Below are 20,837 nucleotides of genomic sequence, written 5' to 3'. Positions count from 1 at the left end.
GGTACAGTACACGGGACAAAAAGGAAAGGAGCAAAAACCGGGAGGGAAATAGTTTCGGTATTGACTGAGAGGTTTTAATTGCGGTCGATGCATGTCAGAAAACATACATTTTAACATGCCGGCCCCGTGTTTTGCAGCAAATGGAAGAATTGCTGCGGACCTGAGGCTGCGATAGGCAGAGGTGATTGCCACCATCTTTATTAGGGGCAATGATCTTTGGGACTCATGCCGGATCGCCATATTTATAGGTGGCAACCTGCAGTGGAACGCCAGCGCAGCCTTTCTTTGGGGGGGGGCGGGTATATAGAAGCGAAATGTGTTTTTTTTTTCTGGACTTCTTCCCCAGACTGAGACGTGGCGTGTATTTCCTGGGAAGGACTTTTGACGCTGGCGGAGTACTGGCTTCAGGCAGTATAAATTGCTGCAGTTACACGTTAGATACTTAGTGGAGGAGAAATGCCGAAAACGCGTTCAGAACTGCATGTTCAAAAACAGAGTTGGTGGAAAAGCTCAGTAGGTTTGGCAGCATCCGTGAATTAAAAAAATAACGTTTCGGATCCGCTAACCCTTGCTCAGAACTTCATGTTACCTGTTGCACTCTCACTTTCGGAAGTCCTGCTTTAAATATTATGATCTATTAAAGCATATCCGTTTGCCCAGTGTTCATATGATTGGGATCAAATCACTGAACGTGCTCTGAGTCCCCTTGTGCTCCCTGGTCAAATTCATTAATATCTGACTTCCTCCGTCTCTAATAATGGGTGTATTTTCCCTCTGCATCTTTCTGTGTCGGGGAGCAGGGTGATTTGAACAGGAGGATTTATACATAACGAACGGAAACCAAGAGAAATGTTTGCCTTTTCCAAACAATCTTGTGGTGTTTTTTGGATTTCTATCCAGGGCTGACAGTTATTTGTCTCTTATGGATTTGTTTTACAGGGTATTAATTGAGAATAATTTGCAGACCAGGATCCATGCAAGTTCTCCATTAAGCAGAGTGATCAGGATCTGAGTATCATTGACACTTAAATGCGAAAGGGAAGAGGTTTAACCATTCTATCCATGGGAGAATATTCCTGGTAAGGTTGTAACTTGAAAGCAGAATATTCAAATTTTTGGTTTGATCACCCCTGGGATAAGTGTTGAGTTCTATACCCTGCAGCTGAGAAAGGAGATATTGGCCTGAGAGGGGCAGATTTGTCCAAACAACACCTCGTCTCCTTGAAAGAACTGTCATATTTAGTCCCAATCGCCCACTTCATGATTTTAATCTATATATTCTTCATTCTTGAATATCTGCAAACTTCCTTTTAAAATTCCTTATGGGCACAAATTCCAGCACCCCTTCAAGTGGAATCTTCCAGATCCTGACAACTCTTTTGATCCTGAAACTGCTGAAGTCTGTGTGGAGTCCTGAGGGTTATAAATTACTGCATTTAACGTGAAGATGCTGTTCCCTGAGCTCCCATTGAGCTGAATTGAAACAGTATGGGAGGCTGAGATCAGAGTGGGTGTGAGCAGACAATGAAAATGAAAATGAAAAGGCTGCACTGTGAGTGCTGCTTGGCTAAATGAGAGTGCTTTGGAGTTGGGTGAAACAGAAAGAAAGTGAAACTGAAAGATTGAGTGTGATGCTCAGTCTCAGTTTGGGCAGTTCAGAAAGTCTCACCGTCCTAACGGAAACAGTCAATTGATAATTGATACTGGAAAGAATTTTCTTACAGTTTTTAAAGTATATATTAGCTTATATAAAGTTAGCGACTTTTGATTTTATAATAGTAATGTTTGAAATGAAGGGGAAGGACCTAGCTTCATTAAATTCTCTTTAAGGCAGAAACTGGCTTAATCTGGAGAGAAGTCACAACAGAAGCCCTCAGGTCTGTGTTGTCCTTGTCTAGCACAATAGAACATAGACCCTTGATGTTGTGTCGACCTGGGAAATCAAACTGAAGCCCATTTAACCCACACTATTCCATGATCATCCATATGTTTATCCAATGACCACTTAAATGCCCTTAACCTTGGCGAGTCTACTACTGTTGCAGGCAGGGCATTTCACGCCCTTACTACTCTGAGTAAAGAACCTACCTCTGACATCTGTCCTACAACTATCACCCCTCAATTTAAAGCTATGGCCCCTCGTGCTGGCCACCTCCATCCGAGGAAGAAGGATCTCAGTGTCCGCCCTATCTACTCCTCATATCAGCTTGTATGTCTCTATTAGGTCACCTCTTAACCTTCTTCTAACGAAAACAGCCTCAAGTCCCTCAACTTTTCCTCAAAAGACCTTCCCTCAATACCAGGGAACATCCAGGTAAATCTCCTGTGCACCCTTTCCAATGCTTCCACGTCCTTCTTATAATGTGGCGACCAGAGCTCCAAGTGTGGCCGCACCAGCGTTGTGTACAGCTGCAACATGACTTCATGGCTCTGAAACTCAATCCCTCTACCAATAAAACCTCACACACCATCCACCTTCTTAACAACCCTATCAACCTGGGTGGAAACTTTCAGGGATCTATGCACACGGATCCTGAGATCTCTTTGCTCATCCACACTACCAAGAATCTTACCATTAGCCCAGTACTCTGTATTCCTGTCACTCCTTCCAAAGTGAATCACCTCACACTTTTCCGCGTTAAACTCCGGGATATTACCAGTGTCCCTATTGGCTATTTGTGCAGGAAGTGTATCCGTCTGCAGCTACTGGTTAGCTGTTTTTCAGAGCTGGAGCTGTGGGTGCAGTCAGTATGGAGCATTCATGATACTGAGAAGGTTGTGGTAGCATTCTCAACAGATTGGTCACAAGCAGGTGAAGATTACACAGACAGCAAGGGAATGGGTGGCCATCAGACAAGTAAAAGGCTCAGAAATGAAGTGCTCGAGTCCCTCGTGGTCATCGTCCTCAAACAAATATACTGTTTTGGGTACTGTTTGGTCGGGGGAGGGCTGGTGGTGGTGGGGTGGCCAATCGGGAAGCAGCATCAGTCAAGTTCATGGCACTTGGAGTGACTCTGCTGCGGAGAAGGGGAGGAAAATGATGAATATGACTGTAGAGACAGGGGATTCAATAGTACGGGGCACAGAGAGACATGAATCCGGGATGGTATGTTGCCTCCCTGGTGCCAGGATCAGCGATGACATGGAACAGCTTCAGGACATTCTGGAGTGGGAGGGTGAACATCCGATTGTACCAGTGACATAGGAGGACCTGAAAGCTGAAGATAGGAAGATAAGAGATACATTAAAATACAAGATCTCAAATGTAGTATTGTCAAGCTTACACCCATTGCCACATTGTGGTAGGGAGGAGTTTTGTGTTGTGTTCAGTTGTACAAGCGACCTTTATTCAGAGCTCTGTTACCGCATGTGTGGGAGAGGCCAGAGTCCACTCCAAACCTGGCTTTCACGTGAGGCCTAATTCCCCTCTTAAATACAGCTCAGATTGGAAGAGTGGGCAATGATACTCAAACTTTCCCTGGCTGATTGTAATATTTTTATTCCTTTTGCTAGATGTTATTTACATGCAATATTGTTGTCATTGTTAGCCACACACCCCAAATCAATATATCCAATCCAGTAAGCAAACAATCATGGACAATACTATGTTCAGCCTTAAACCCTCCTATAATCTCCTGAGGTTAGCTAGAAAATGACTTCATCTGTCTTTGGGACCTGACAATGCTTTTGACAGTTATATTCCTCCTCAGACATTTGCCAGCTGCACCATGTTTTTTGCCAAAAAACAAAATAGTAGCTTATCACTGAGAACTTTTCCAAATTCTCTACTAACTGTAGTGTGGATTGTTAGGAATTGTGATAAAGTCTTTTAAACTCAACTCTGATATAAAGTAACTACAATTTTGTAATACAGTTGAAAATTGTGGAAAAATCCCTCTCTCACTTCAGCTTAAGAGACCAAACAAACAGTGTTTCTGACTTGCTGTTGCAGTTTACAACCCCAACGATTTGCATGCTGCAAATGATTTTTAAATTGAAGTTTCATTTTCCACTCGAAGCGCTTTCCATTATTACTTTCTTGTTTTAATAAAAAGCATCTATTCAAATTCCACTGAGGATGAAATTCAGTCACTTTAGAGCTTTACCAAGCCATTAAACAAAACTTGTTTAGATTTCACAAATAACTAAGGCACTAATCATGTCTTCACTTCGGATTTTGCAATCTATCTTTGTCACTCTTCCGTTGATCTTTGCATGTAAGAATTTATTCAAATTATCCATATCTACATTTCAATTGTTTTATCTCTCTGCAGCCCTGACTTCTCTCTTTTATAACCTTTCTTTGCCCCTTCCTATGTTGTTGGTCTTTTACAGGTTGTGTTTACACCATTTATTGCTTTGCCTTCCATAATGATGCAGTGAGCTGCTTTTATTGCTGACAAACATTCGCTCAAGGAATTCAGCTAACCATTTCATGTTAATTGGTTGTTTGCATTTCTGGTTACAATTACCTAAACAGTTCAGAATGCTGTAGGATCAGACTTTTGCTTCTACTTTTTAATTAAGTAACAAACTTGTGATTGTGGCTGGACCAGGCCTTTAAAAACTGCCTCTTATTAAAATGCTTATGTGTTTTGAACTGCCTGTTTACAGAAACCCAAGTAAATTCCCAAATGTTCCTTCTCAACAGAACTCTTTTATGACCCCCACAGGACCTTTCGTGATCTAATCCAGTAACAGTGTGAGCTGCTACAATGCACGTGCTTGTGAAAGCGAGAATAAGAGGACAGATGAGATGAGTGCATGGCTGGAGATATAACTTAAAGCGTTTAGATTCCTGAGGCTTTGAGACTGTTTGTTTCTGGGGAAGGTGGGACATGCACAAGCTTGAACAATTGTCCTGGGCAGAGCTGGGACAGATATTCTTGTTGATGCTTTTGCTAGTTCCACTGGTGAGGATTTAAACTCGTATGACAGGGGAATGGGAACCAAAGTATAGCTTCAGTAGTAAGAGACTCAGATCAGCAAATGGGACGTGAAATTAGTTCATGATGTTGTCGGTGGCTGAAAGATTAAAAGAAAGAAGGATTAATCAAGATCAAAACTCTCTCATCATGCATCAGTCCTGAGATCCCAGGAATTGGTCTGGTGAACCTTCTTTACGATCATTCAGTAGCCAGGCCATCCTTCCTTTGGAAAGGAGAACAAAGGTGCACACGACTCCAGGTGTGGTCTCACCAAGGCCCTTATAGAAAGATATCCCTCTTCCTGTACTCGAATCCTCTCACAATGAAGGGCAAAATATCATTTGCATTCTTCACTACTTGCTGCTGCCTGTTTCCTAAAAGAGAACAGGAGAGAAACATGGAACTAAATGGGGTCAGACACTCGGGTACAATTGTTGAACACACTGTCCCCATTGTATCGGTGCTGGCCATCAAGCACCTATTGAAGCTAGGCCCGTTTTCTGGCACTCGGTGTGTAACCTATATTATGGTGCAATGGATGATCATCTCAACACTTCTTCAAGATTGCAATGGTTCCTGCATCTGTCACCATTTCAGATGCTGTCAGATCTGCTGTGTATCTCCATCTTTTTCTGTTTTTATTTCAGATTTCAGGTATTTTGCTGTGTATTCTCAGCCCTTCAGAAGCATCAGAGGGTATGGGGAGAAAACAGGAATTGGATTCATTTTCTGATGTATAAAATGCCTGCCCTTCATGTCTGTCCAAACTCTATCTCTTTTTTTTGTAGGCAAACGCTGACTGTTTTCCTTCCCTGAAGGACATTAAATGAACCGGTTCAGTTTTACTGATAATCCAGCAGTGCCCCTCGGTGTTGGATCCACAATTGACCAGATTAATTTCAGAGTTTCACAATCTTTGTGTGTATTCTTCTGGTTTCTCTCTCTCTACTTTTCTGTTTGAAATTTTGATTGCATTCAGAGAAATCAAACAAAACCACATCCAGATCTGACACTCAATCTGTTTGTCATAACCTAATTATCTCAGGATTTTGAACATTGAAGGAAGAAGCACTGTTCACCAGGGAGAAATGCGTATTGTCTGTGTGCCGAAGAGTCTGTGAAGATTCATCTGAAATGTCCAAACACCAGCGCAGTCACACTGGGGAGAGACTGTGGAAATGTGGGGATTGTGGGAAAGGATTTATTTACCCATCCCAGCTGGAAATGCACCAACGCAGTCACACTGGGGAGAAACCGTTCATTTGCTCTGATTGTGGGCTGGGATTCACTCAGTCAAACAACCTGCTGAAACACCAACAAGTTCACAGTGGGGAGAGACCGTTTGCCTGCTCTGTGTGTGGGAAAGGATTTGCGCAGACATCTCACCTGCTGAAACACCAGCAAATTCACACAGGAGAGAGGCCATTCACTTGCTCTGTATGTGGGAAAGAATTTGCTTTGTCATCCAGCCTGTTGACACATCAGCGAATTCACAATGGGGACAGACTGTTCACCTGCTTTATTTGTGGGAAAGGATTCGTTTCGTCAACCAACCTGCTGAGACACCAGCAAGTTCACACCAGAGAGAAATCATTCACCTGTTCTGTGTGTGGGAAAGGATTCACTCAGTCATCCTCTCTGCTGGAACACCAGCAAGTTCACACTGGGAAAAGACCATTCATCTGTTCTGAATGTGGGAAAGGATTCACTCGCAATTCCAAACTATTGGTACATCAGCGAGTTCACACTGGAGAGAAACCTTTCACCTGTTCTGAGTGTGGGAAGGGATTTACTCACTCATCCAACCTGCTGACACATCAGCGACTTCATACTGGAGAGAGACCATTCAGCTGTTCGGAGTGTGGAAAAGCATTCACTCAGACAGTTCACCTGCTGACACATCAGTGAATTCACACTGGAGAGAAACCGTTCACATGTTCCGAATGTGGGAAGGGATTTGCTCACTCAACCAACCTGCTGAGACACCAGCGAGTTCACTCTGGGGCCAGACCATTCACTTGTTCTATGTGTGGAAAGGGATTCACTCAATCATGCAAACTGTTAACACACCAGCAAGTTCACCACAACCACATTTGAAGGATTTTGCTTTTAAATCAAGGATTGAACTTGGATCTTTGGGCTGTTTGTACTGGTGTCATTAGTCCCTGCTCAAAACTTGATCTTCTCTTGGGAAATAAGGTAGGGCAGGTGACTGAGAGGTCAGTGGGAGAAATATTTTGGGGCCTATGATCATTGTTGTATTAGTTTTAAAATAGTTATGGAGAAGGATAGACTTGGTCTAAAAGTTAAAGTTTTCAATGGGACTAAGGCCAATTTTGACACTATTATGCCCCTTAAAAGCACAGTAAGACCGCCTATGTATGGGAATGCACAAGATGGATGACATGCAAAACAAGTATTTTACATCGGTATTTACTGTGGAAAAGAATATGAAAGCTAGAGAACTTAGAAATGAATGTGTATCTTGAAAAGTTCCATATTATAGAGGAGGTGGTGCTGGATGCCTTACAGAGCATAAAGGTGGATAAATCCCCAGGACTTCTTCAGGTGTATTCTCCAACTTTGCGGGAAGTTAGGCTTGCGATTGGGCCCCTTGCTCAGATATTTGCACCATTGACAGTCATAGGTGAGCTGTTAGGCTGGAGGTTGGCTATTCCAGTGCCATTGTTTAAGAAAGGTGGTAACATAAAGCCAGGGAACAATAAACTTTTGGTGAGCCTGATGTCAGTTATGTGTAAGTTGTTGGAGGGAAGTCTGAGGGATAGGATTTACATGTATTTGGAAAGCGTGGACTGAATGGGGATAGTCAACATGTCTTTGTCCATAGGAAATTATGTCTTGATTGAGTTTTTTTTGAAGAAGTTACAAAGAAAATTGATGGCAGACTGGTGGATGTTTTCGATATGGATTTCAGTAAGTAAAATTCCGCATGGTAGCCTGATTAACAAGGTGAGATCACATGGAATCCAGGGAGAGCTGGCCATTTGGAAAGGCCTTTGGCCTGCAGTATGCTGCAAGGATTGGTACTTAGTAACTATAACTCCTGCATTCACATCCAAATCATCTTTATAAATGACAGAAATGAGTGGACCCAGCTCTGATCCTTGCAGCACACCACTGGTCACACACCTCCAATCTACAAAGCAACCCTCCACCAGCACTCTGTCTTCTACCTTCAAGTCAGATCTGTTTCCAAATGACTGGTTCTCTCTGTATTCCATGTGATCTGACCTTGCTAATCAGTCTACCATGAGGAACCTTGTCAACTGCCTTACTGACATCCATATAGAACACATCCACTGCTTTGCCCTAATCAATCCTCTTTGTTCCTTCTTCAAAAAAAATCAAGTTAGTGAGACATGATTTCCTACACACACAGCCATGTTGCCTGTCCCGAATCAGTCCTTCCCTTTCCAAATATTTCAAGTACTATCCCTCAGGATTCCCTCCAATGACTTGCCCACCACTAATATCAGGCTCACTGGCCTATAGTTTCCTGGCTTTTCCTTAGCACCTTTCTTAAATAGTGGCATCACATTAGCCAACTTCTGATCCCTCATCTGTGGCTATCGATGATACAAATATCTCAGCAAGGGGCCCAACAATCTCTTGCCTAGTTTCCCTCCGAGTTCTCGGATACACCTGATCAGGTCCCAGGAATTTATCCACTTTTATGCGTTTTAAGCCGTTCAGCATCACTACCTCTGAAATATGGCTAATTTTCAAGATGTTGCTCTTTATTTCCCCACTGTCTATATCTTCCATATCCTTTTCTGTAGTAAATACTGATGCATAATACTTGTTTTATTATATTCCCCATTTCTTGCAATTCCACACAAAGGCGGCATTGCTGCTTTTTAAGGGGCCCTATTCTCTCCCTAGTTATCCTTTTGTTCTTAATCTATTTGTAGAATCCCTCTGGATTTTCCTTAATACTATTTGCCGAAGCTACCTCATGTCCCCTTTTTGCCCTCCTAATTTCCCTCTTAAGTATACCATTGTCATTATACTCTTATAAGGATTCACTCAATCTCTGCTGTCTATACCTGGCATGCCCTTCCTTCCTTTTTCTTGACCAAAACCTTGATTTCTCTAGTCATCCAGAATTCCCTACACCGACCAGCATTGTCCGTCACCCGAACAGGAACATACTGTCCCTGAACACTCATTATCTTTTTTTTTGAAGGCTTCCCACTTCTGAACCTTTCCGTTTTACCTGCAAATATCTGCCCCAATCAACTTTTGAAAGCTCTTGCGTACTACCATTAAAATTGGCCTTCCTCCAATATAGAACTTTAACTTTCAGACCCGGTCTACTCTTTTCCATCACTATTTTAAAACTAATAGTATTATGGTCACTGGCCCCAAAGTCCTCCCCCACTGATACCCTAGTCACCTGTCCTGCTTTATTTGCCAAGAGCAGGTCAAGTTTTGCTCTTTCTCGAGTCGATACATCGCATACTGAATCAGAACATTTTCCTGTACACTCTCAGCAAATTCCTCTCCATTCAAGCCTTTTACACTATGGAATTCCCAATCTGTTTGGAAAACTAAAATCCATTCCATAACCACCCTGTTATTCTTACAGATAACTGAGATCTTCTTTCAAAATTGTTTGTCAGATTCCTGCTGACTATTGGGAGGCATATAGTATAATCCCAATAAAGTGATCGTCCCTTTTCTTATTTCTAAGTTCCACCCAAATAACTTCCCTGGATGTGTTCTCAGCTATATCCTGCCTAAGTAAAGCCATAATGTTATCCTTGCTCAAAAATGCCGCTTTTCACTCCTGTCATGCTTTGCTTCCCCTCCCGCTTTGACTTTCTATCGGATCTATATCTTGGAACATTAATCTGGCAGCCCTGTCCATCCTTGAGCCTTGTCTCTGTAATTGCAATGATAACCCAGTTCCATGTTTCCAACCTTGCCCTGAGTTCATCTGCCTTAGCTGTTAGGCCTCTGGCATTGAAATAAATGGTGTTTAATTTATTCGTCCTTTTGCATTAATCTCAATAACAAATACGTAACGGTAGGGTAGGTTTTGAAAATGATGACGTTTTATTGCTGTATATCAACACATTCACAGTGGGTAAAGACAATCCACCTGCACACTGTGAAAAAGGATTTCCTAGTTCATTAGGACTGGTTTTCATAGAATTCAGAGTATTCCGACAGTATGGAAACAGGCTGTTTGGCCCAAGAATTCACAGAAAACCTCAGAGCATGCCACTCAGACACATGTCCTGGTAACCCACCTAATCTACACATCCCTGAACACTCTGGGCAATTTAGCTTGGCGAATCCACCTAACCAACACATGGGAGGAAACCAGAACACCCAGAGGAAACCCACGCAGCCACAGGGAGAACATGCCAACAGCCACACACTCAGTTGCCCAAGGGTGGAATCAAATCTGGGTCCCTGGCATTGTGAGCCAGCAGTGCTAACCGCTGAGCCACTGTGGATAACCACCAATGAGTTCCCAAGAATCTGTAGGAATTTTTTTTGTTGCTCCTATTATCTGTGTCCACGTCATGTTATCTGGGCATGTTTCTCATGATGTTTGAAAACACCACGTGTTTGGTTACCTAGTTGGGAGAAAAAAAACGATATAAGTTAACCTTTTATTAAAACTACTGTGCATTGAGTCTTCATCTCAAAAGCAGACTAGTTTATTTTGAAAGGCTGTCCATCTGCCCTAACTCCTCCATCCTCACCTCCAAGTGTGAGTAACCTAGGTTTTTACTTTTCACTCAATGACAGTCAGTACAGTTCATATGAGCAATTGGGAACAGGGTCATCCCATAATGCTTGAAACTTAGTGTACTAATGGTACACTATTACAATAATAACCATTACACTTCTTTTCTGAATCTTTTCAAGTTTTACAACACCCTTCCTTTAGCAGGAAGACTAGAATTACACACAGCAGTTACACCTCAACTGGAATGGGACCTGCATCCTTGTGGGAGGTGGGGGTGGGTTTCCAGTACTGTTGAGGGCCTTGTAAATAACTTAGCAGTGGGCTGAAATCCAGAGAGAATGTTCAAAATAATAACAAGGGCCAAAAAGAGAAGAAACGAGAGTCTGGAAGGCATTGTCACAGGCCAGGTTAAGGTATAAGGGAGTTTAAGGGTGAATGGTATTTAATGCTTGGAGTCAGGTGAATAAGGCGGATGATTTGAGGATACAAATTAATGGGGTCATAAAGACATTGCTGTCACTTGGACACGGTTAGCAGCTCAGTATTCCAGGATATAGGGCCTTCATGCAAGGCAGTGGAGTTGGTAAAGGAGGAGGAGATATTGTTATTTTGTTTAGGAAATCTATTACAGCAATAAGGAGGGGCGGCGTCTTTGAAAACTCCACAAATAAATAAGGAGGCAAATTTTGAGAAAGTGTAAAAATAGCAGGATTGAGGTAGCAGGAGCTTTCAACTTCCTCAACATTAATGTAGGCATCGTCGTGTGAAGGATTTATCAGAATTTTAAAAATACATCCAGGGCAGCATTTTTTTCAGCCACTAAGTAGAAGATGCAACAAGGAAGGGGAAGGTCCTGGACTTGACTTTCGGTTACAAAGTTGAGCAAGTGGTTGAAGTTTCAGTGGGATGGCATTTTGCAGGCAGTTATTATAACTTTTCGATTCAGGATTTGTATGGAAAAGGGCAAGGATGGGTCTGAAGTCCCAAACTGCTGAAGTTATGAAGAAAGTAAATGGAATTTTGGCCTTAATTGCGAGGTGTTGGTGTTTGAGGATAAGGACATCTTGTAACAACTGTATTGGATGTTGGTGAAGCCATACTGGTATATTATTTACAGTTTTGGTGCTTGTATTTAAGAAAGGATATACTGGTGTTGAATGCAGTACAAAGAGATTCGCTAAGCTGATTCATGGGATGAAAGGGTTAGCCTGTCAAGAATAGCTGGAGGAAGGGAATTTGCAGAGGGGAAATACCAAGTAATTAAACAGGTCGTGCTCAAAGTTGGGCTCATATTCACAACCCTGCACTTCAACAGCGTATGTTCTAACAACTGAGCTAACTTGGCCTCCCACAGTCAGTGTTCAAATCTTGCTTTATAAGGCGACGAATGGGTTTTTTCACTGACGCCACTGCAGTCCAAGGAAGTAAAAGGTATTTGCTTTAGAAAATCCCAAGGTTCCAATGTATTCTTCTCATTCACATTGCAACCCATTTTCGGTACTTGCTCCAGGATTTAACATTCAAAATTAATTTAGTGATGTTGTTTCCCTCATCTTTAAGCAGCCTGTATGACTCCAGTCACTCGGTTAAATGGTGAATAAATCTGTCTCAATAAACCAATTCTTTTCAGCTACAGTCTAAGAAATGTTCATTTATTTGCTGAGTCTCACACAACATGTTCTTTGTTCTATGTGTCAACAACTTTTGCCAATTCTCATGTTATGGACTGCATTTTTAGCCATTGGTTAAAAAGATTCGAAGGACCAGAGGTTTCTGGTGCAGTTGTATGACTTCCTACTAAGTGGTACAAAGAAATAAACAAGCTTAAAAGATGAGGAAGGAAATGTATTTTTAAGTGAAGACTGTTCAGTTACTGTGTGCTTGTTGCTTAAAATGGATGATTGAAGTCTTCACAGCGCAATGTTTAAACAGACAGACACCAAGACCTTGTGAGCAAGTATTTCAGGCATTTGACACATTGGACAATTTGTGTTTCTAAATTAAATCTCTGTCCAAAAAAAAGTGCTGGATAAATTCAGCGGGGCTCTCAGATAGTTATTGATAGCTGTTTCTGATTCAGGATTGGTACGGAAAAGGACAGAAATGGGTCTAAAGTCCTATGCTGGTGCTGCAAATGATAAAGAAAGAAAATAGAATTTTAACTTTAATTGCTACATAATTGTTAAAAATTGTAACAACTATGTAGGATGTTAGTGAAGCCATTCCTGTGGAGAGAGAAATAGTTCTAAGTTCTTGAAACTAACATGATTTCACTTGTCTCAGACCTACTATGTTTCTATAACACTTTCTGTTAAGAAAAGAACTTTTGGCTGTTTGAGAAGGGAAAAGCTTGAGAAGTGACCTGAGAGAAATTGGAGACTTTGCAGGGATTTGAGGCAAAATTGGTGTTGAGCTTGGGAACCCATTAGAGATTTAAGAAATGGTAATGCTGTCTTGAGGCCTCCTGCTCCATGACTAAAATTTGGTGCAGCGACATTATCGTCAAAGACAATAAGGATGACCACGACTTGTCAATTACTGTGGCTGAACATTCTAAGGAGCTGAATGAAGACTGCAGTCTTTTCATTGATGTGGGTTTGAATCTCACTGCTGCAACTGTCCGTTGAGCAAGTGGCATTTTCTTCTCCACAGGATTTTTACTGTGTGTAAGAAAAGAGGAGACAATACACATATAATTTGCTGCATGAAGAAAAAAATATATACTTGAAGTTCTCTTAAAGTTTTTTTTTCTAGGAGCTACACAGACATGTTTGAGTATACAGGAGGCATAGAAACAAAATAGGTACAACAGGGGTGAGGAAGAACAGTGCGAGAGAGGGAGGGGAAAACCTACATTACCTCATCCTCAGTATTTATCCAGAACAGCATTCGGTGAGAGTAACTACTGTACAGTCCTGTGGAAAGTAGGTCCCATTCTCACTTCAAGGAAAAACTTCTCACGCTGCCTGGCACTATCATGATGCTAAGTTGGATAGTCTTTTAACAAATCTGCTGACTTATTTGTGATGCACTTCGGGCCAATAACACTAGAACTGAGAGAGCAGAGACTTGAATCACTCCAACATTACGGGACAGTTGAGTATGGGGGACCGGTCAGTGTTAGGGCAGATAAATCTAGAGGTAATTAAGAATGGATAGGGTTTCAGCAGCAGATGAGCTGAGACGTGGATGGGGTCAGGTGATGTTACTGAGATGGAAACAGTTGGTTTGGTGATGATGTGGTTGAAAGCTCATCTTAGTGTGAAGTATTTTTTCAGAGTTGTGAACAGCCTGGTTCAGCTTCACACAGTTACTGGACAGAAGGTTGCAGTCAGTGTAGAAGCTGTCTCGCTGGGTAATTGGAGGAAATTTCAGTTCATCCTGCACCGGATTCAGACAAGTCAGGATGATGTGTGACTTGGAGGGGGTCCTCACCGTGATGGTGTTCCATATAGATCTTCCACACTGGACGTTCACAGTAGTGAATTTTAAGGGTTTGTGACATGATGTTAAAGTTCTGATTGAGATGTGGATTTATTCAATACCTGTGTTTCACTTCTTTCGCCACATTCTTTCTTTGTCTGTCCACTCACAAAGAGGTCAGAGTCTTGTGTAAGTCCAGACCAGGTGGTAGGTTCCGTTCCCTGATCGACATTAATGAATCACTGGCTTTTGTGGTCACTTCTTTTTTATAGTACATCATTAATCCAATGGGGTGGCACGGTGGCTCAGTGATTAGCTTTGCAGCCTCACAGCACCAGGGACCCGGGTTCAATTCTAGCCTCGGGCAACTGTATGTGCAGAGTTTTCACGTTCTCCCCGTGTCTGTGTGGGTTTCCTCCAGGTGCTCCGGTTTCCTCCCACAAAGATGTGCAGCCTAGGTGGATTAGTGGATTAGCCATGCTAAATTGCCCGTGGTGTTCAAGGCTGTGTGGGATATAGAGGGATGGGTCTGGGTGGGATGCTTCAAGGGGCAGTGTGGACTTGTTGGGCCAAAGGGCCTGTTTCCACACTGTAGGGAGTCTAGTCTAATCTAATCTAATCAAACTACCAGATTCATTACCAGCTGATATCATAGGCAGCCTGGTGTTTGTGTGGACTCTCTCTTATTTGCATTGTTCTGTTTTAAATTGATTTCACGGAGTATTCAAAGGGAAACTGACACCAGGCACAATCCCAGCGTTTTATGGGCCCCTCAGTTTATTGTAAACAGAACATTATCAGATTTTGAACATGGAAGGAGAAAGCATTATTCACAGTGTGAAACCATACACGTATTGTGTGTGTGGACACCAGTTTTAATTAACTACCAGGACTGACACAATGCAAGCCTTGATTGTGGGGAGGGATTCACTTGGTTAACTACAGTCCTGGCACACACGCTGCTCACACTGACGAGAGACCTTTTAAATGTCCAAACTGTGGGAAGTGCTTTAAATGTTCTGGGCAACTGATGAATCATCAATATGTTCACACTGTTGAGGGACCATTCGTGTGTTTTTTGTAGACATGTGTTCAGATGATCAACTAACCTCAATATATGCCAGCGAGTTCACACTGGAGAGAGGCCATTCATCTGCTCTGAGGGTGGGAAGGGATTCACTCATTTATCTCATTTGCTGACACAGAAGTGAGTTTGTAAGTAGCTGTTGGATGTTTGCATTTTGCTTTCAATCAGTCAGTACTGAACCGTTTCAATGGAATCTGTTTCCACTGGTTTAAATAACTCCAGTTCTCAGTCTTTATATTTAGAATCAGAGTCAAATCAAACAGTTTTCTGTGTGACCTGCAGTATGTTTTTTTTAATGATGTGTCTAATAAAAGTTTGTTCTCATTGAACATCTCTTTCACCCTCCCCCATGTATCCTCCATCCTCACCTGCAACACCTGTGAGGAGCTCAAAGAGCTTCATTTTCTAACTCATGGTGATAATCGATCCACTGCCTCTGCTGCTTCTGATGAGGCCAAGGGGCTCCTAAAGTTTTCCCCTGTCTGAACCCAGAACCTGCATGTTTCTCTGGTTTGTCTCCTACATTGTTATAGCCAGTATGTTATGAGCCCCTCTCAACTGGCTGCCAACCTTTTCTCCGAACTGTCTCCCTTCCTTGTGTGCTTTTTCACCTGCTTGCCCCAACTTCTGAGCCTTCTGTGTTCCTCGTGACTGTCAATTTCGACTTTTCTCCTTGACACCTATCATGTGTTTTTTTTATATCTTATCTTAAATTCTATTTGTCATACAAGCAGCCCTGAATGTTTGTCCTTCCTTTCCTTTTTGAGTGTACTTGAGCCAGCTTCTCTTTGAAAGTAGCCCTTATTATTATTTATACTTTGTCCCATCAACCTGTCACTCCAGTCATTGCTGTCCAGCTTTGACCTTGCTCTGTTGAAGACAATTCTCCATCAACTGAGCTTTCTTATTCTGAACTAATGCTGGTTATTATCTGACATTATTCTGCACCTTCCTACACGTGATCATGGTCTCCTGAATGATCTGCCACTGACACTTGATCTACTTGGCCCCCATCATTCCCAAGAAGTATGATCAAACGAGCACTCTTTCTTTTTGAACTGAATGCACTGTTTTCGGAACTTTGTCGTGCATACAATCCAGGAAAACTTACCCTTGCTGCCTCTTACTCTACCAATATTCCAGTCTGTATTTGAAAAACTGAGGTCTCAAATAACACTATAGAACAGGAACAGTCCCTTTAGCCCACAAGCATCCATTAACACACGATTTTCTAATCATGAAATCTCTTTATTTCCCCTGCACAGTTTGTATCTCTCTATTCCCTGCCAATTCACAAATCCATCAAGATGTCTTTTAAGCATTGTGATTGTACCTGCTTATCCCACTTTCTCTGGCAATGCATTCGCGGCACATACTGTCCTGTGTGTAAAAACTTACTTTTCACACCTCCTTTGCATTTTTCCCTTATACCTTAAACTTATGTCCCCTACACACTGTCATTTCTACTCTAGACTCCACCTATCCATGTCTGTCACAGTTTAGTACATTTCTACCTGATTGCTCCTCAGCCTCTGATGTTTAAATGAAAACAAACCAAATTTATCCAACATCTCCTCATAACTAATATCCTCCAAACAAGGTGACATCCTGGTAACCTGTTTCTGTACCCTTTGCAAAGCTGATCATCCTTGTGGTGGTTTGGTCAGCAGAATTGTACACGACATTGCAGATGTAGCCTCACTGAAGTTCTAGTGAGCTGCAATATGACCAATTTTTATGCACTTTGCCCTGACCATCATCTCCACTACGGTTGCCATTTTCAGGGAACTGTGAACCTGTAGACCTAGATACTGCTCTATGATCGTGCTTCTCAGAATTCTGCCATTTACTGTGCACTTACCTCCTTCATTAGACCTTCCAAAATGTATCACCTCACATTTGTCTGGATTAAATACCACCTGCCATTTTCCCATACAAGTCTCCAGTCAATCTATATCCTGCTGTATCCTCAAGCATTCCTCCTCACTACTCTCAGCTCCACACATCTTTGTCATTCATATATTTACTAATTTGATCACCTACATTCTCCTTCAAATTTTTTTTAATAATAAATATGTTAACAACAGGTGTCTGATTCCTACAGAAAAGCACTGGTCACAGATCTATAGCTACTTTTCATCTTCTATGACAAAGCCAGTTCTGTACCCACCTCATGGTGTAACCTAGGTCACTTAGACTTCTGTATCAGCCTGCCATGATGGGCCTTGTCAAAGGCCTTGCTGAAGTTCATGTGGATAACATGCATCGTGGCTTCCTGCAGAAGAGGCCATGTCTCTCAAACTGGATTGTGTTTTTTTTGAAGAAGTGATGAAGATGATTGATGTAGGCAGCGCAGTGGATGTTGTTTGCATGTACTCTACTGAAGCATTTGACAAGCTCCCTCATGGTAGGTGGGTCCAGGAGATTATGTCACATGAGATCGATCCATGGTGAGTTGCTAAATTGGATTGGGTTAGAGGACAGAGGGTGGGTGGGGATGGTGTTTTTTGACGAGAGATCTGCAACCAGTGATGTTCCACAAGGTTTGTCATTTTTATAAATGATTGGGATGAAAATCTAAGTTGTCTGTTTAATAGGTTTGCTAATGCTGTGAAAATTGGTGCAGCTGACGATAGTGAGGTAGGTTGTCAAAGGACACAGCGGGATGTAGATCAATCGGAAAGTTGGATGGAGAAATGGCAGATGGACTTTAATTCAGAGAAGAGTGAGGAAATGCAGTTTCGGAGGCTAAATGCAGGAGGAAAGTATACAGTAAATGGCAGGACCATTAGGAGCATTGGTATAAAGGGGGATCTTGGGGTCTAATTCCAGATAGCTCCCTGAACACAGTTGGATAAGGTGGTAAAGAAGAAAGTTGAGTGGACCAGTGCACTGTCATCAGTGTAGGGGAGAGTCTTAAAGACAAGCTTTATTTTTGTATTTGTTTTCAGTCTGGATTGAGAGGCGGGCTCACTGCCTGACCAGGTATACAGGTAGACTTCTTCATTTCAGAGGGGAATGTCAAGGCTGAGAAAATGAGGAAGAAAATGTGAAACAAAGTTGGGGTTATGACACAGCCCAGTTTCACTTCATTCTTTACCCTGGACCTATCAGATGTGATGCTGTTAATCTGTGCAAAACAGGGCAGTGAAAGCAGCAGTTGGCCCAAGAAGCTTTGATGAACAAAACTTGTTTGGTCATCTCCTTTGTCAGCTTCCTTTCTATAAATTGATTTTTATGTTTTCCTTTCCACAAGGCATCTGTTTCTTTCTCCAAACACAAATCTTGAATTCAGAATGACTGTTGGTGCTTTTAAAAAGGGACACTTGTCCAAACCATCAGCAATATGTCCAGAGTACCAAACTGCAGCCAATTATAGGTGTGTTAACATCAGTTGAAACAGATCTAATATTGTCAGACTTAATTTTGGTAGCGATAACAGCAGAATTCAATTCTTTCATAAAATACGGAAATCTCTGGCTGGGCCATCATTAGTCACCCTGGAGAAGATGCTGCTGAGTTTCCTCCTTGAACTACTGCAGTATAAAGGTATTGAGGTTCACTTATATATCTCCAGTTGAAGGATTGAGTGAATCGCTTCCCACAAATGGAGCAAATGAATGGCCATTCTCTAGTGTGAACTCGCTGATGAGCAGAGCGAGGATGAACACCTGAAACGACTCCCACAGGAAGTGCAGCTGAACAGCTTTTCTCTGGGATAAACTCGCTGGTGTCTCAGCAAACTGGATGATTGACTGCAGCCCTTCCCACATACAGAGCGTGAACTTGCTGGTGTCGAATGAGGGCAGATGCATGTCTGAACTTCTTTCCATAGGAGGTGCAGCCAAATAGTTTCTGCTCAGTATGAATTTGCTGGTGTGATTGAAGGCCGGATGAATGAGGGAATCTCTTCCCATGCACCGAACAATTGAATGGCTTCTCCCTTCCTCGGTGCGAATCCATTGACGTCACATGAGCCAGGATGTCTGTGTAAATCTCTTCCCACGCTCTGAACAGGTGAACGGTCTCTCCCCAGTGTGAATTCTCTGGTGTGACATGAGTTTGGTTATTTGATTAAATTCCTTCCCACACACAGAACAGGTAAGTGGCTTCTTCCTGATGCGAATTCATTGATGGATTTCCAGCTGGGATGGGTAATATGGGTAATTGAATCTTTTTACTGTAGTTCTCACATTTCCACGGTTTCTCCACAGGACTGTCACCTTTGTATCACTTCAGAATGGTTGATCAACTGAAGCCTCGACAGCACACTGATCGAGCAGAGTATCTCCCTACTGTGAATGGTGTAAATGTTTTTCCAACCTTCTTGATCGATTGGTTCAATTTCTCTCCACAAGAAATATGCTGGAATGCTCCCACATGGGATGTGTAACAGGGTAAATCTTTTATGCAGTCTACTCACTGCAATATTGTCAGCTGAATATTGTGTGTATCACCTACATACAGGTCAAACATTTCTCCTTCCACATTCAGAGGCTGAAGGGACTCAGCTCCTCGTAAATTGCATGAGTCAACCATTCACAGCAGGAAATTTGATTTGTGTTTAATATCTGCAAATACTTCTCTTCTAATATCCTGCAAAAGGAGTTTACAAAAGTCACTTACTGTCATTGCAGGAATAAATTCAGAACAGACATGTCCAGATCCTAAGGAACATTATTCTTCTCTCTTATTTCTCAAATCTGTAAACTCCTGGCTCTACCCTCCTTCCTCTTTCAACTGAAATCCAGATCTATCCCCCTATCTCTGTCCTCCTCCTTCCAGTTTTCTCCCTTTCTTCGTCCTCTTCTCTCTGGATCAAGTTCCCAACTCCAGTCGGCTGACTGAAAATCAAATCAGTGAGTCTGATTCGGGGTTTGAGTCTCCAGTGGCTGTTTGGTGAATCCTCCCCATACACCTCTAGGATTTCCTTCTTAGTTACAGCCTCATCGATTTCTGCCCAAGTGAGACACCGCTTCCCTTTCCGAAAATGGCAGCCAAGTATCTGGGGAGAATTCCCGTCCCCGACCTAACCAAGGTGGCTGTTAGTAATCCTTGGGCCTGATACATTGGGGCCCCAGGCCTCCTCTACGAGATTATAAACTGCCCAGGCCATCACCTCCCGCGGTTTCCATTCCTACCCCGTCTCACAAACTCCTGCCTCGAGAGCAGGACAGGGATTTTGTTGCTTGAGCCTGGAGAGCTTCTCAAATTGAGTCCCCTGCAGCCTGCTGCAATGCCTGCATTGCGCACTGGGCCTGTGTGATTGGCCTGGAGCTGCCGTCAATGTGAAGGTGGGGGGGGTGGGGGTGCAGATATGAGTGACTAACAAAACAGGGGCGATCGTCTAACCAATCGGAGTGAATGACGGGCAAGAATGTATGTAGCTCTCGCTCATTGGCTGAAACTCATACCAAGCGTCATAGTTCTGAGGCGGACACGACGTATCATACACCCAGTGAACTGAACAACACTGCATGACACCAGGGCAACTGCACCAGGAGTATTCTGTTCAGTATTGTTCTCCTTATCTGAGGAATGATAGTCTGTCTTTGTAGTCACAGTGCTATGGAGATATACCAGACTGATTCCGGGAAGGGGGTTTCTTCATTCAGAGAGGAGTAAATCTGTGGACTTCAACTACCAAAGAAAGTGGTTTAGCAAAATATTGAAC

The 20,837-nt window shown here is 42.5% G+C and overlaps 1 pseudogene; it reads left to right on the top strand.

Moving 5' to 3' along the window:
• Positions 1-371: 371 nt before the first annotated feature.
• LOC132208912 (gastrula zinc finger protein XlCGF7.1-like) lies at positions 372-12,288 on the top strand (annotated as a pseudogene).
• Positions 12,289-20,837: the final 8,549 nt, after the last annotated feature.

The sequence above is a fragment of the Stegostoma tigrinum genome, unplaced genomic scaffold (genome assembly GCF_030684315.1).
Source record: "Stegostoma tigrinum isolate sSteTig4 unplaced genomic scaffold, sSteTig4.hap1 scaffold_57, whole genome shotgun sequence".
Classification (NCBI taxonomy): domain Eukaryota; kingdom Metazoa; phylum Chordata; class Chondrichthyes; order Orectolobiformes; family Stegostomatidae; genus Stegostoma; species Stegostoma tigrinum.
The sequence above is the reverse complement of the archived record's forward strand: the minus strand, read 5'-3'. Positions and strand labels throughout refer to the sequence as shown.